Genomic DNA, 11,666 nt, shown 5'->3' on the forward strand with positions numbered 1-11,666 from the left:
GCCCCAGGCCTGCCGAGGCCTGCGGGTTCCTGCCCGCTCGCGGCTCGCCCCCTCGTGCAGCGCCTCGCCCGGCTCCCAAGGATCCCGGGATCTTCCAGTCTCCCTTGCCTCCTGCCACACCACCCGCAGGGTCCTTACCCGGCTCCCTCACCTGGCCACATGAGCCTGACATGCAGGCCCCTTGGGAGCTTGCCCTTCGGTCCAGGTCCAGGGTGCCCTCCCGTCCAGGGTGCCCTCCAAGGTGCCCTGTCACAGCAGCTCTGCCCCAGGAGCCTCTGCCCACCCTCTGCACGCTGCTTCAAGTCTTCCCACCCACCCTTGCTCCTCTGCTCTTGTTCTCAGGGCTTGCTCCTTTCTTTGAACTCCAGGTGTTTCTGTTAGGTGACCCTAGGTGGTGGCCATGGAACGGTCCTGGGAAAACCTTTGTCCCCTCTGGGCCCACTGGCAGCTTGTTCTGCCTTTGGGGTTTGTGGGGTCTCCTTGCTTTAGAACTGAGGCATAGTCATCCCGAAGGTGCGCTCAGGAGCTAGGGTTTCGGCATGGACCAAGGTGTAACCAGCAACCTGGGCCCTCTCAGTCTGCATATAAGGGAGGAGGTTTGAGATGGAGAGTCCAACTGAGAGAGCTTCAGGTTGTGGTGACAGTCCTGCTGTGGGGATTGCTTGCCCTGCCTTACACCACCAGTGCTCGTACTCCACAGGTTCTGGACTGGAACCCTAGTCCCTGGGTGTTCACACTCACTCCTGCTATGCTCTATCTGCCAACAAGTCCTGTGCTCATGGGGCAGGCAGGGCCTTCTCTTTGGGACATCACATTTTGAAAGAAACCTTGATATTCTCTGTGATCTCTGGGGGCAACCTGGGTGGTGTTGGTGAGCACCCTGTAGTGTGTCTTGACCATCTAGAGAAGACCCAGGGGAGCACTCCCGGATTAGACCAGCAGTGGACCAGAACCTGGCTGTGCCCTTCCCAGTTAAGTCACATGCCTTCCAGAAGATCCTCCAGCACTCGGGGTTGAGGCTTCTAACATCACACCTCTCGCTCACACCTTGATTTTAAGAAAACCCTGCATTGGAAAGTTCCCCAAGAGAAAAGTATATGAGATGTTGCCCGGAAATTCTAGCAAGGAATGTGAATGACTGTCCAGTGGAGGAGAGGGTGGGTTTGTGTTTCCCTTCACCAGAGTGGGGACATAAACCAGCTGAGCTGGTTGGGAGTAACAAGACAGCCTCTGGAAGACTTTTAGGATCAGCGCCTGTCGGGGAGGGTGGGAGCTGAGGATCAGCCCATGGACGGATGGCATCCCTGGATTCTTTCCAGGCTCCCTCTCGCATGGGAGTTCACGTGTTGGTTCTCAGGACAGGTGCAGGTGGGAAGGGTGTTGGCCCTGAGATGCAGGGATCTGTTCTCAGTAGGTGTCTAAGGGAGAATGAGTTAGCAACCTCTGCATTTCTTTTTGGGAGCCTAACAACAGGGCTGTGTTTCCCTCCTGGGGCTCTGGTGGGTGGGCCATGCTTCCACTTAGGCCACTTGGCCCATGAATGAATCACGAGGGGAAAGAAAATGATAAAACTCCATCTCATTTGGAAACATGAATCACAGCTCATTGTTTGCAAGTACTTGGAATCTGGTAGGAGCATTGTTTGCAAATGAGACACTTCAGTTATTTATTTGTTTTGTAAAATTGAGAAAAAAGTAAATACCCCAGATTTGTGGCTCCAGCAAGAAAAGCTGGGCGGATTTATCCCACAGGGGGCTGAAACTTACCTGCTGACTCTGCCCCTCCTCCACCTTGGGTCTGAGTGTGGCCGGCCATGTTTAGGGACCTGGCTTATTAATGCAAGCATAAACCTTGTCGTGGCTGTCACACTGAGGGGTGGGTCAGATGATGTTTTTCCATCACCTCGTAGCTCAGCAGGGTTGCATGTTCTGATACCAGTAAGATGAAGTTCTTCTGAATCCTCTTCCTTAGATTAAATCAATAGATACAGAATGTACTGGAGGTACACCTGAGCACAGAGAGGGTATGGAAGGCAGGATAATGGCTCTACAGATGTCCGCAACTTCTAGACCCTCAATATGATCTGATACATGGCAAAATGGTCTCTGTGGATGTGATCAAGGTTTCAGCTTTGGATGGGGAGAGACCATCCTGGCTCTTCACAAGCCCCAGGGTCCTTAGCTGGGTGGTCATGGAGAGGGAGTGAGTGGAGGATTGCTACAGGAGGGGCAGTGAGACTCCAAGCCTGGGATGCCTTGGAGGGGGCAGTTGCTGCTCTCAGATGTAGGGACTCACTTGCAAGGACCAGAAGGAGGCCTCAGGAGCTGAGGGTGGCCCCTGGCTGACCACCAGCCAGGAAATGGGACCTCAGTCCAATCACAAAGAATGGATTCGGCCAGCACCTTGAATGAGCTTGGAAATAACTCCTCCCAGTGCCTCCTGATAAGAGCTGCTGGCCAGTGCCTGGATTTGGGACCTGGAGCCTGAGCCCCTGGGCATCTGACCTGCGGAAGTGTGATCTTGGGCTGCTCAGCTTGTGGTACTTTGTAAGGCAGCAGAGGAAGACAGAGGCAGAAGGGAGGAGGGCAGCCTGGGTAGGATCTCTGCTGCCCTTGAGCTCCGTTATTAGGTTGATTGGAGATAATGAACCCAGTGTTTGTCATCTGGCCTCTTCCAAGTAAGCTCTCCAGCAGGGGACGGGGCCTCAGTACCATAGTCGTGGTGAAGTCCTGGCATTTACTCATTCTGCAACCCCTGAGCAAATTGTTCGCCCTTCCTTCACCTGCGGTTGCTCATCTGTGAAGTGGATCTAAGTCTGCCTACTCCAGACTGGGGAGGACTCAAGTGAGATAGGGTGGCAGAGCCCGTGCTTGAGATGTGCCAACTACTCAATGAAAGCAACACTTTCACTAATTTTTTTTTTTAATTTAATAAAGCACAGAGTTTAGCAGTATAGTAGCCAGTGACTTCCTGTTTGGATTTAGCCATCACAGTGGCTGGTAGAGTGATTTCCTTCGAAAGTTGATTTCCTAATGTGTGTTTTGCCCCTGGATTGGGGGGAAGTCACATCTGTCTGCTCTGTGTGGGGAGCATGATGTGTCTGTGGTCACGGTGGCTGAGTGATGATCATTGATCGTTGTTAGGGATAGTGTAATGCCAGAAGAAATTTGGAAGTGCCAGAGAGATTGTTTCTGTTATCTAGAGTAGCAAGCAAGCTGCTACTTTGGGAGAGAAATTAAATTTAATCATAAACAAATTGATATGCAGGCATCTCCATTCACTAGAGTTTCAGAAAAATCAAATTAAGGCATGTCCTATTTCCACAAACTTGATTTTAGTCTGGAAACATAAAAGTTTTAAATTTATTGTTGTGTCAGTGTTTTTCCAGGATCTTGGGTGTCTGATCAGGATTGTCTTAGGGTGTGCAAGTCCTTCTTTTTCTTACATGTCACCTCTGGGTTCCGACAGTGGAAGGAAGAGCAGGATTGCCTCTTTGGCCTGTGCAGTGCCTACCCACCCACCCTCTCTCCTTCTTTTCCTTTTATTAAGCTTGTATTTTCAAGCTCTTAGCACCACATGCAGTTGTGAGAACAATGGAGCCATGTACCCATTATCAATTTCCAACAAGTTCATATCCTACGAAACTGAGGGACAGTCTTAGAACCAGGATCCTGGCATGGATACGGTTAATGTACAGACCCTTGTGTCACAGGACCCTCACGCTACCCTTTCGTGACTGTGCCCACCTCCCTACGCACCCCTCCCCAAATCTCTTCTCTGTTTCTATACTTTTGTCATTTCAGGAAAGCCTGTTAATGGAGTTATGTAGCGTGCCACCTTGGGGACTGGCTTTTTGCTCAGTGCAGTTCTCTGGAGGCCACGTGGTGGGGTCTTGTCCTTCCTTGGGGAAGGGCTCTGCATCCAGGTTGAGGAGGCCAGGAGGGGAGGCAGAGTGGGCAGGGCCAGCACTCTTCACAACACCTCCATCCCATCATCTGCCGCCTTTCAAATGGCCTCAGGGTATTGGGGAGGGCTTGAGGGAGGAAGCCAGCTGGGAGGTGGCCAGGGAGGGGCCAGAGTTTGGGTGTCACCTGAATTGGGCTAGTCTTTGAAGCTCTCTGGCCTAGTTTCCACCTCTTCCCAAAGGGAGTGGAATGCTTGGCTTGCCAATGGGGGGGTTGACCCGGGGGTCGATGGGAGGGTCCAGGAACTGGTGTTCATAGGGCAGCCTGGGACTGCCAGTACACAGCTAGCCATGGCATTGTTTGTGAGGTTGCTTCATGAATGTAGGGGAAGCACTTGGGAAGGGGGAGGACTGTCATTAAAGTCAGTGTGAAAAGGTGTGTTAGTCTGTGGGCCACCATCACCATACACGTTGGTGGGGCATGAACGATGGTGGGATGGTGGGGCATTCTCTCTGCTTGGCTACCAGAGGGTCATCTTCTCCTGCTTCCTTTTGTGAATATCTGGGTCCTGCCCTCCTTCCCTTACAAGGACACTGGTGGTATTGGGTTAGGCCCCACCTTGAAGACCTCATTTGAACTTGACCACCCTTTGAGGACCCCCGGTTGCATTCTAAGAGACTGCAACCCTGAGCTGAGTAGGCTAGCATGGGATCTGGGGCTCACACTCAGCTGAGACAGGGTATGACAGAAGGGTTTTCATCTGAAGATGCCCTCCGTCTTGGCTAGTCTGGGTTTTGTTCTTCCTTGTGAGGGTGCTATGGGGACCCTGGGAGCTAAGGAGCGCGGCTCCCAGTCTAAGCCACTCCTTTGCTTGAGTCTAATTTGTTTCTGTGTTCAGACCTGGAAACTCCTTGTTATCAAGTTGGTGACAGGACAATACGGCCAGGTAGTCTGAGAGCCAAGAGGAAGTTGCGCGTCTCTCCGGCTGGCCGCTGGCACTGTAGGAACGGCTCCTGTCTGTGCTTTAGCTGCACCCAGTGCTCCTTGTTGACAAGCCCAGCTTGGGTTTATTTCCACTTTCTTGGCTTTTCTGTTTTTGTAGCATGGGGGGTGGCCGGGCTCCCTCGGATTCTGGGAGCCCATCTACCAGTGCTGGCAGGTGGCCGTAGGAGCCGGTGTTGCATGCCTCCTGACATATGGGGCCGCCCTGCAACTCAGGGGCTCTGTCAGCTTGGGGCTGCAGGGGGCTGGCTCCTCTCCCTGTCACACTGTGTATGCCCTTAGTGGCCTGGAAGAGTCATAAGAACACTTGAATTTGGGGAGTTAAGGGGCAGGGGAGGGGCCTGACTTGTGACAAATAAATGACGCAGGGCTTGTTGATCCTTTCAGGCGCTGTTGGCTTGGCTGGCAGGCATCCACTCTTGCCTGCGGGAGGGGAGCTGGGCACACACAAGGCATACCCTGCCTTCAAAAGGCAGATGGTTGCACCCCAGCTGATGTCTGTCAGCTTGTTAAATTTTCATTTGGGCACCTTGAGGGGACAAAGGTGCTTTCTCTTAGCATATGGTTTGTTCTGTCAAAAGGTCTCAGTTTTGGAGTTGAGAGATCCGAGTTCTGATTCCGACTTCATCTCTTATTAGCCAAGTGACCTTGGGCAAGTTATTAACTTTAAGCCATTTTATCCCCTGTAAAACTGGTGACAATTCCAACCTCTGTGGGCAGTTCTGAGGATTAAGAGAGGTGACCCAGCACACACCTGGCCCCTGGTCTGAGCCTGATCAGGGCTGAGCCCATCCTTTGCTGATGGCTTGTAAGTGGCAGCCTGTTGCTTCTGAAGCCTCTGCCTGCTGCAGGAGGAGTGAAGATTGACAGCTCCCTAGAATTCTAACACCAGCTCTGAGGTCGGGTCAGGGCTGCAGTTCTAATTGCAGGGCAAGGTGAAGGCAGAGGTCTGAACGCTCCCTGGATAAATCTCTCAACAGAAATGCTGCACAGTCTCTCTCCTGGTGCAGCTGCTGTCTGGAGTTGTTGAGAGCCGTGATCTGCTGCTCTTTGCTCTGCAGTGTGGTGCAGAATTTCTATGCCATTTTGAGTGATAGAACTTAATTGGCTACACAAGGTGAACTTTTATATATAAATGTAGCAAAGTGATTTCCTTCCTGAATTAGGGTTGGCTAGCTGCTGTAACAAAAAGCCCAGTATTTTCCTGGCTTTCTACAATAAAAGTTTGTTTTTTGTTGGTGTCATGATCCAAGAGGGCGGGGAGGGGAAGGAGGCAGGGCGCAGGCTCTGTTCTGCCAGGCTATTCAGGGATCCGGCTCCTTTTGTCCTTGGCACATAGCAGTTTTTCTTCCTGGCTGGGGATGATGTGATGGCTGTTCCTTGAGCTCATGAGCCTCTGCCTGGACCTCAGTCCCTGGCCAGACCTTCAGCACGTGGGGCCCAGGAGTGTTGTGGCCCGGCATGCTCTGCAGGAAGAGGAGAACGTGGACCAGGTGGTCTCCCCCACCTGTCCTGTCTTGTGTTTCCCGTTATCAGGAAGCATGTGGGATGGACCTGTTAGCATTATTGGTATCGAGCACAGAGGCTTTAATCTTCTTACCTTTTCATCCCTGAAAGTCACTCGCAGAACAGAGGTCCCCGTCCCCACAAGTTGGGAGATGGTACAGTGCAGCCTTTCCCCTCCGTGTGTGCTCTGCGACTTTTGTCCTGCAGGTTTCAAGTGGTCTTTGGGTGTGGGGAGTCTTCTCCGCATTGGCCTGGCAGATCCTAATCTAACCACCCAAAAGCGTCTACACACCTGGACCCCATTCCCGTGGCTGTTGGATTCTTCTGACCTCTGAAGGCGGCTGCAAATGAGAGCCGGGTCTCCTTCCTTGGTGTGGTTTGCCTCTTCCCAGAGTGGAATCCTTACATTCTGAAACAGCCCTTGTCTTTATGAGGAGGCTGGCGCAGGGAGGGTGGTGACATTCGCCTGTGGGACCTAAAGCTGGGGGCCTTATGGTGTGGGCAGGGAGCACTGGATGGGAGCCCAGGCCAGCTGCTCCCCTCGCTGCTCCGAGAGCCTCAGGACCCTCACCAGAGACAGGACAGGTGGGAGCACCAGTGCCCACCCCTCCCTGTGCCCAGGCGGGCCAGTGGCACATGCAAGGAGCTGGCTGGGGAGCACTCACCAACATCCCGTGTACAGGCTAAAGTACTACATTAACTTACTACAGAGAAAATAGGTGATTCGTGATGGTTGTTTTAATTGGAAGGGCATCGTGAGCTTTACTTTCCCCACAACTTTGTAACTTTTTATCATGAGGGAAGCTGTCTAGTAATTGAGTACTCGTGAGCAGGTGACTATTCTGTATAAGCCGCCAGCCTGGCCGCTGTACCCAGGTGCGGAGAGAGTGGCCTTGGGGGTGTATGTCCCAGCCCGAGTTGTACACGTGTAGTTTTAAACCACAGAGAAATGAAAGAACGTTGGAAAGCTGCTCCCCTCCTGCCTCCCTGGTTGCATGCGGCTCCGTTCTCGGGCATTGGTGGCCCAGAGCTGCCCTCGTGGCACAGCTCTCCATTCCTTTCTGAAACTTGAGGCCAGCAGCATGTCAGGATTCTGGCTTGTCACAGTGAGAGAGACCGAGCTAGCCGTGCAGCCCTGCGGGTCTGGTGGACACCCAGAGCCTTACAGACATGAGGCTGCTGCTTCCCTGGGCCAGGGGACATGCACAGCCGTACTCAGCCCTCGGCGGAGGCCAAGGCTTGGCCATCAAGTGAATTCTCGTTAGGCTAGTGGGATTTTCGGGTTGTAGACAGTGAACTGTGGATCTCTTACCAGTTTTTATCCCTAAACCAGTCCCCAGGCCTGGGAGTCCAAGGCAGGAGGAGTGAGGAGCGGGTAGGGAGAGGGTCAGAGCGCAGAGGGCACCAGGACAGGAGCAGGTGGAGGGAGGCCTGCAGACCCCAGAGCGCACGGAGCTGTGCTTTGCCCTTCCTGGCTTCTTTAGCCAGGGGACCCTCAAGCAGATTCTGGGGTGGGATTCTGTGGCCCTGGCCTGAGTTCTCCTGCATGGGGCAGAGCTGTTAGGGGCTCATGGCTGCTGCAGGATGCCCTGGACCTCCATGGGAGGGTCCCCGCTCTGCCCATCGGTAGCTGTGCTCTTGCAAAGTGTGAATATTCAATGTCACCAAACAAAGAAGGGACTTCCACCTTGTGGTAGGCAGGGTGCATGGGGGACTGCTCCCAGATCCCACAGCCTGGGCTCGCATGGCCCCATCTCCTGGTGTGTGCTCAGCCCTGCTGTGGAGTAGGTTGCGCTCTTGTCCAGTGAGGATCGTGGGAGGGTTAAGTGAGCTAATTCACGTCAAGTAGGGTTTTCAAACTTGGCATGATTGACATTCTGGTCTGGATAATTTTTTGTCGCGGGGCGCTGTCCTGGCCTTATAGAATTCTCGACAGCATATGCTCAGTGGATCCCAGTAGCACTTTCCCCCTCTAGTTGGGACAACCTGAAATGTCTCAGACATTGCCAGGTGTTCCCTAGGTGGCTTCCACTAATCACTCAGGTGCCGTTTACTCTCATTGGTGCGATATTGGCAGCAAGGCCTCTTCTGGGTACCAATGCCCCTTATGAAAGTGTGACACCCTGATAAATCTAGTGCAAGTTGAAAATTCTGTTGAGTCAAAAAGGCTCTGAGTGCTCCGGCCCTCCCAGCACCTCGCCCAGTAGCACGTGTCTGGAGCGAAGCGTCTGTTGCTCACCCTCATTATCGCGGGGTCCCCTGGAGCTGCGGCTCCCTGCCACTGCCCAGCATCACCGTGGGGATTGGACCACATACTGCTAGCCCCCAGAAGAGGTCCAGATTGCAAATTAGCAGCATGATGTCTATTGAATGTCCTTCACTTGCACCACTGTGAAGTAAAAACATTCCTCAGCCCAGTCCTCCTGAGGGGGGGACTGCCTGTTTTTGGGAAGAAAAGTTAGAAGCCTGAATGAAGGGGCAGAGGGGACTTGGAGAAGGAGGAAAGGAGGCCGAGAGGGAGTTTGGGCCCTGTGGCCTGGCTCCTCGCTAGCTATGGTTCTTAGGAGCTGACTTTGTTTTCCCCCGAGAGACAAGGCGGGGCTTGGGTAGAGGTCCCAGGGAGGATGTGGCAGTCCCTGGGGGACTCTGTTAAGCAGGCCAGCATTCCCTGAAGAGTTCTCTCAGGCTGCTGGAGACCCTCCTGCGTACAGGGACTCAGCTGTCACTCTGGGAGTCTTTGCTGGAATAAAGGCACTTAGCAAACCTCTTTTTTTATTTTTCTAAAATAATACCTTATTTTCTTTAACATAATTGACTTTACCAGGGGCAAATAATGATTTAGCAGGAGGGAAATGTGATTATTTTTCTTCCAAATTGCTGCACTTCTATTAGCTTTGCAAGATTTATTTCAAGTCCTTCTAACGTCATGTGTGTTTAGCTGCCCATTTTTCAAAGGCAGGGGTGCGTCTCCGGCCTCTGGCACCACGACAGGCTGCCGTGCTTCTTCAGATTCTTCTTGGGGGTTTGCTGTGAAGACCAGTCTGGTGGGGGCACCACATGGGGGCATCCTGTGGACAGGAGGAAGGGGGCTTGGCTGGTGGCCCCTGTTTCTAGGACATCATAGGGCCCTGAGGCCATTAACCACGTGGCTCTGAGGAGCTCAATGCCATACCTTCTGGCTGGCCACAGTGCATTTGCAGATGCTTTTCTGACTGCCCGGAGAGCCCTTGATCTCTACCCCCATAGCTTGTCCAGGCTCAGGTCTTGTCCCACCCAAGCCGGGCAAGGGGCCCCTCCTGTGCTGCTCCTTGCAGTTCCATGGCTTGTGTCATACAGCCCCTGGGAGCAGTTGGTGGCTTCCTCTGCCAGACAGTGCCAAGGTTGAGTTGTGCATTCTCCCCTTTACCCGGTGTGGTCCCTGCACACCTTACACAGGAAGGTGAGGCCCAGATTTCATCTCAGCGTGAAGATGGACTTTATTGGTCCTAGAATCTTCCTTAAGTTTTCTCCACCCCCGGTGTTGACGCGAGGCCTTCGTAAAGCCTGTTAATAAGGTGGACACTTGGTTGGTCCACTTGTGCTGCACTGACCTCTTGGCTGGAGAGTGGAAGGAAGCCCGAGTCTGTGGAGGGAGACGGTGGGTCCAGTCCTGGCTCCAGCTCTCAGCCGCTCCAGGGCCTCAGCAAGGCTCTGAGGAGCCTTCAGGTCTCTGATCACCTGCAGACTCAGCCTCCAGCTTTCCCTACCCACCAAATGTGATAAAAAGCTAAAGAAATAAAAGGAATTAATATATGCTTGAGTGCTTTGTAATTGTAAAGCGTTGACAGCTGAAGGGGCAGGAGAAGGTTCTGTTCAGAGAAAGAGATTGTGCACTTTTCTGTCCAGTCCCAGATGACCAGTAATCTGGACCTTGCAGGGGCGAAATTGAGATGCTCCTTATATTTGTATGAGCACTTAAGAAAATGGTACCGTTTAAAAATGTAAAAGCCAGAAAACAGTTTGTCAGTTTCTGAAAAAGTTAAACATGGCACTACCATGTGATGTAATGATTCTGCTCCTAGGAATATCCCCAAAGAATGAATGACCACTCATAGAAACAGTTGTGCCCAAATGTACAACACGATTCATGATACCGAAAAGGTGGAGGCAGTCCAAATGTCCAGTAGCTGGTGTGTGGGTAGCAGAAGGTGGTGTGTCCACACAATGGACTGTCCCTCAGCCACAAGAAGGAATGAGGTTCTCACCTGCGGTGGCATGGATGGACCTGGGGGACGTTAGGCTATGGGGAAGAAGCCTGTCATGAAAGGACCTCCTGTAAGATTCTTGTATGTGAATTGTGCAGAAGAGGCAGGTGCATAGACCAGGAACAGGTGAGTGGGGAGTGGTAGAGGAGGGGCTGCGGGTGGGGGCTTAATGCCGTGGGCTTCCCTTTAGAGGTAATGATAGTGCTTCAGAATCAGGTGGGGATGAGGCTGTGCAACACTACAAACCAACTGAACAATAAGTGACTCTGATGTTATACACTTGATTTATTTTTTGAGTTATACACTTTAAAATGGTTAATTTTATATTATATGAGTTTTGCCTCAATTCACAATGAAGCCAAAAAGCCTTCTTAGCTTATGGGCAGCATAAAGCCAAGCTCGGGGCCTGATCTGTCCTGCAGGCCACGGTTGCTGGGGCTTGGCTTAGAGCTGGGGTCCTTTAGTTTTAGCATAATGGCTACTGTGTTTGTAATAATAGTATGTGGTAGTTGTTAAAAAAATACAAGCAATATGAAAGGTGCAAACATGAAGAAAGGCCTTCTCCAGATGACCCGGCTTTCGGAACAAGTGCTGTGTCCTCTCAGGTTCACGCAGTGAGACCCCGTCACCAAGGTGGTGGTGAGAAGCGATGCGCAGGTCAGAGGTGAGGCGGTCTGAGGGGCTGGTGCCCTTATTGGCAGGAAAGCTCCACCGTGAGCCAGGGAATGGGCCTCACCAGGACTGACTGTCCACACCTCAGGCTTGGACTTCCAGCCCCAGAACTGGGAGAAATGAATTTCTGTTGCTTTTAAGACACCGGGCTTAGGCATTTTGTCATCAGTAGCCCGAGCAGACTAGCCCACCATGCGTGGAGAGGCATAGGTGAGGGAGGGGGAGCCCTGGTTTGGGACTCACGGGGAGCTCAGCCTTCTGGTGGGCAGGGTGGGCCGGGTGGTGGGGTTGCACCGTCCCTGCGGCTGACTGTCCAGGGCCTTCAGGAGGGCTGGGG

General features: G+C 52.6%; 1 long non-coding RNA gene across 1 annotated transcript; it reads left to right on the plus strand.

Annotated features, from left to right (window-relative positions):
• Positions 1–6: 6 nt before the first annotated feature.
• LOC125612733 lies at positions 7–10,528 on the plus strand. Its single transcript, XR_007343206.1, has 2 exons — positions 7–4,215; positions 4,250–10,528. It is a non-coding gene; the product is annotated as an uncharacterized LOC125612733 (long non-coding RNA).
• Positions 10,529–11,666: the final 1,138 nt, after the last annotated feature.

This window comes from Marmota marmota, unplaced genomic scaffold (assembly GCF_001458135.2).
Source record: "Marmota marmota marmota unplaced genomic scaffold, marMar, whole genome shotgun sequence".
In the NCBI taxonomy this organism is placed as follows: domain Eukaryota; kingdom Metazoa; phylum Chordata; class Mammalia; order Rodentia; family Sciuridae; genus Marmota; species Marmota marmota.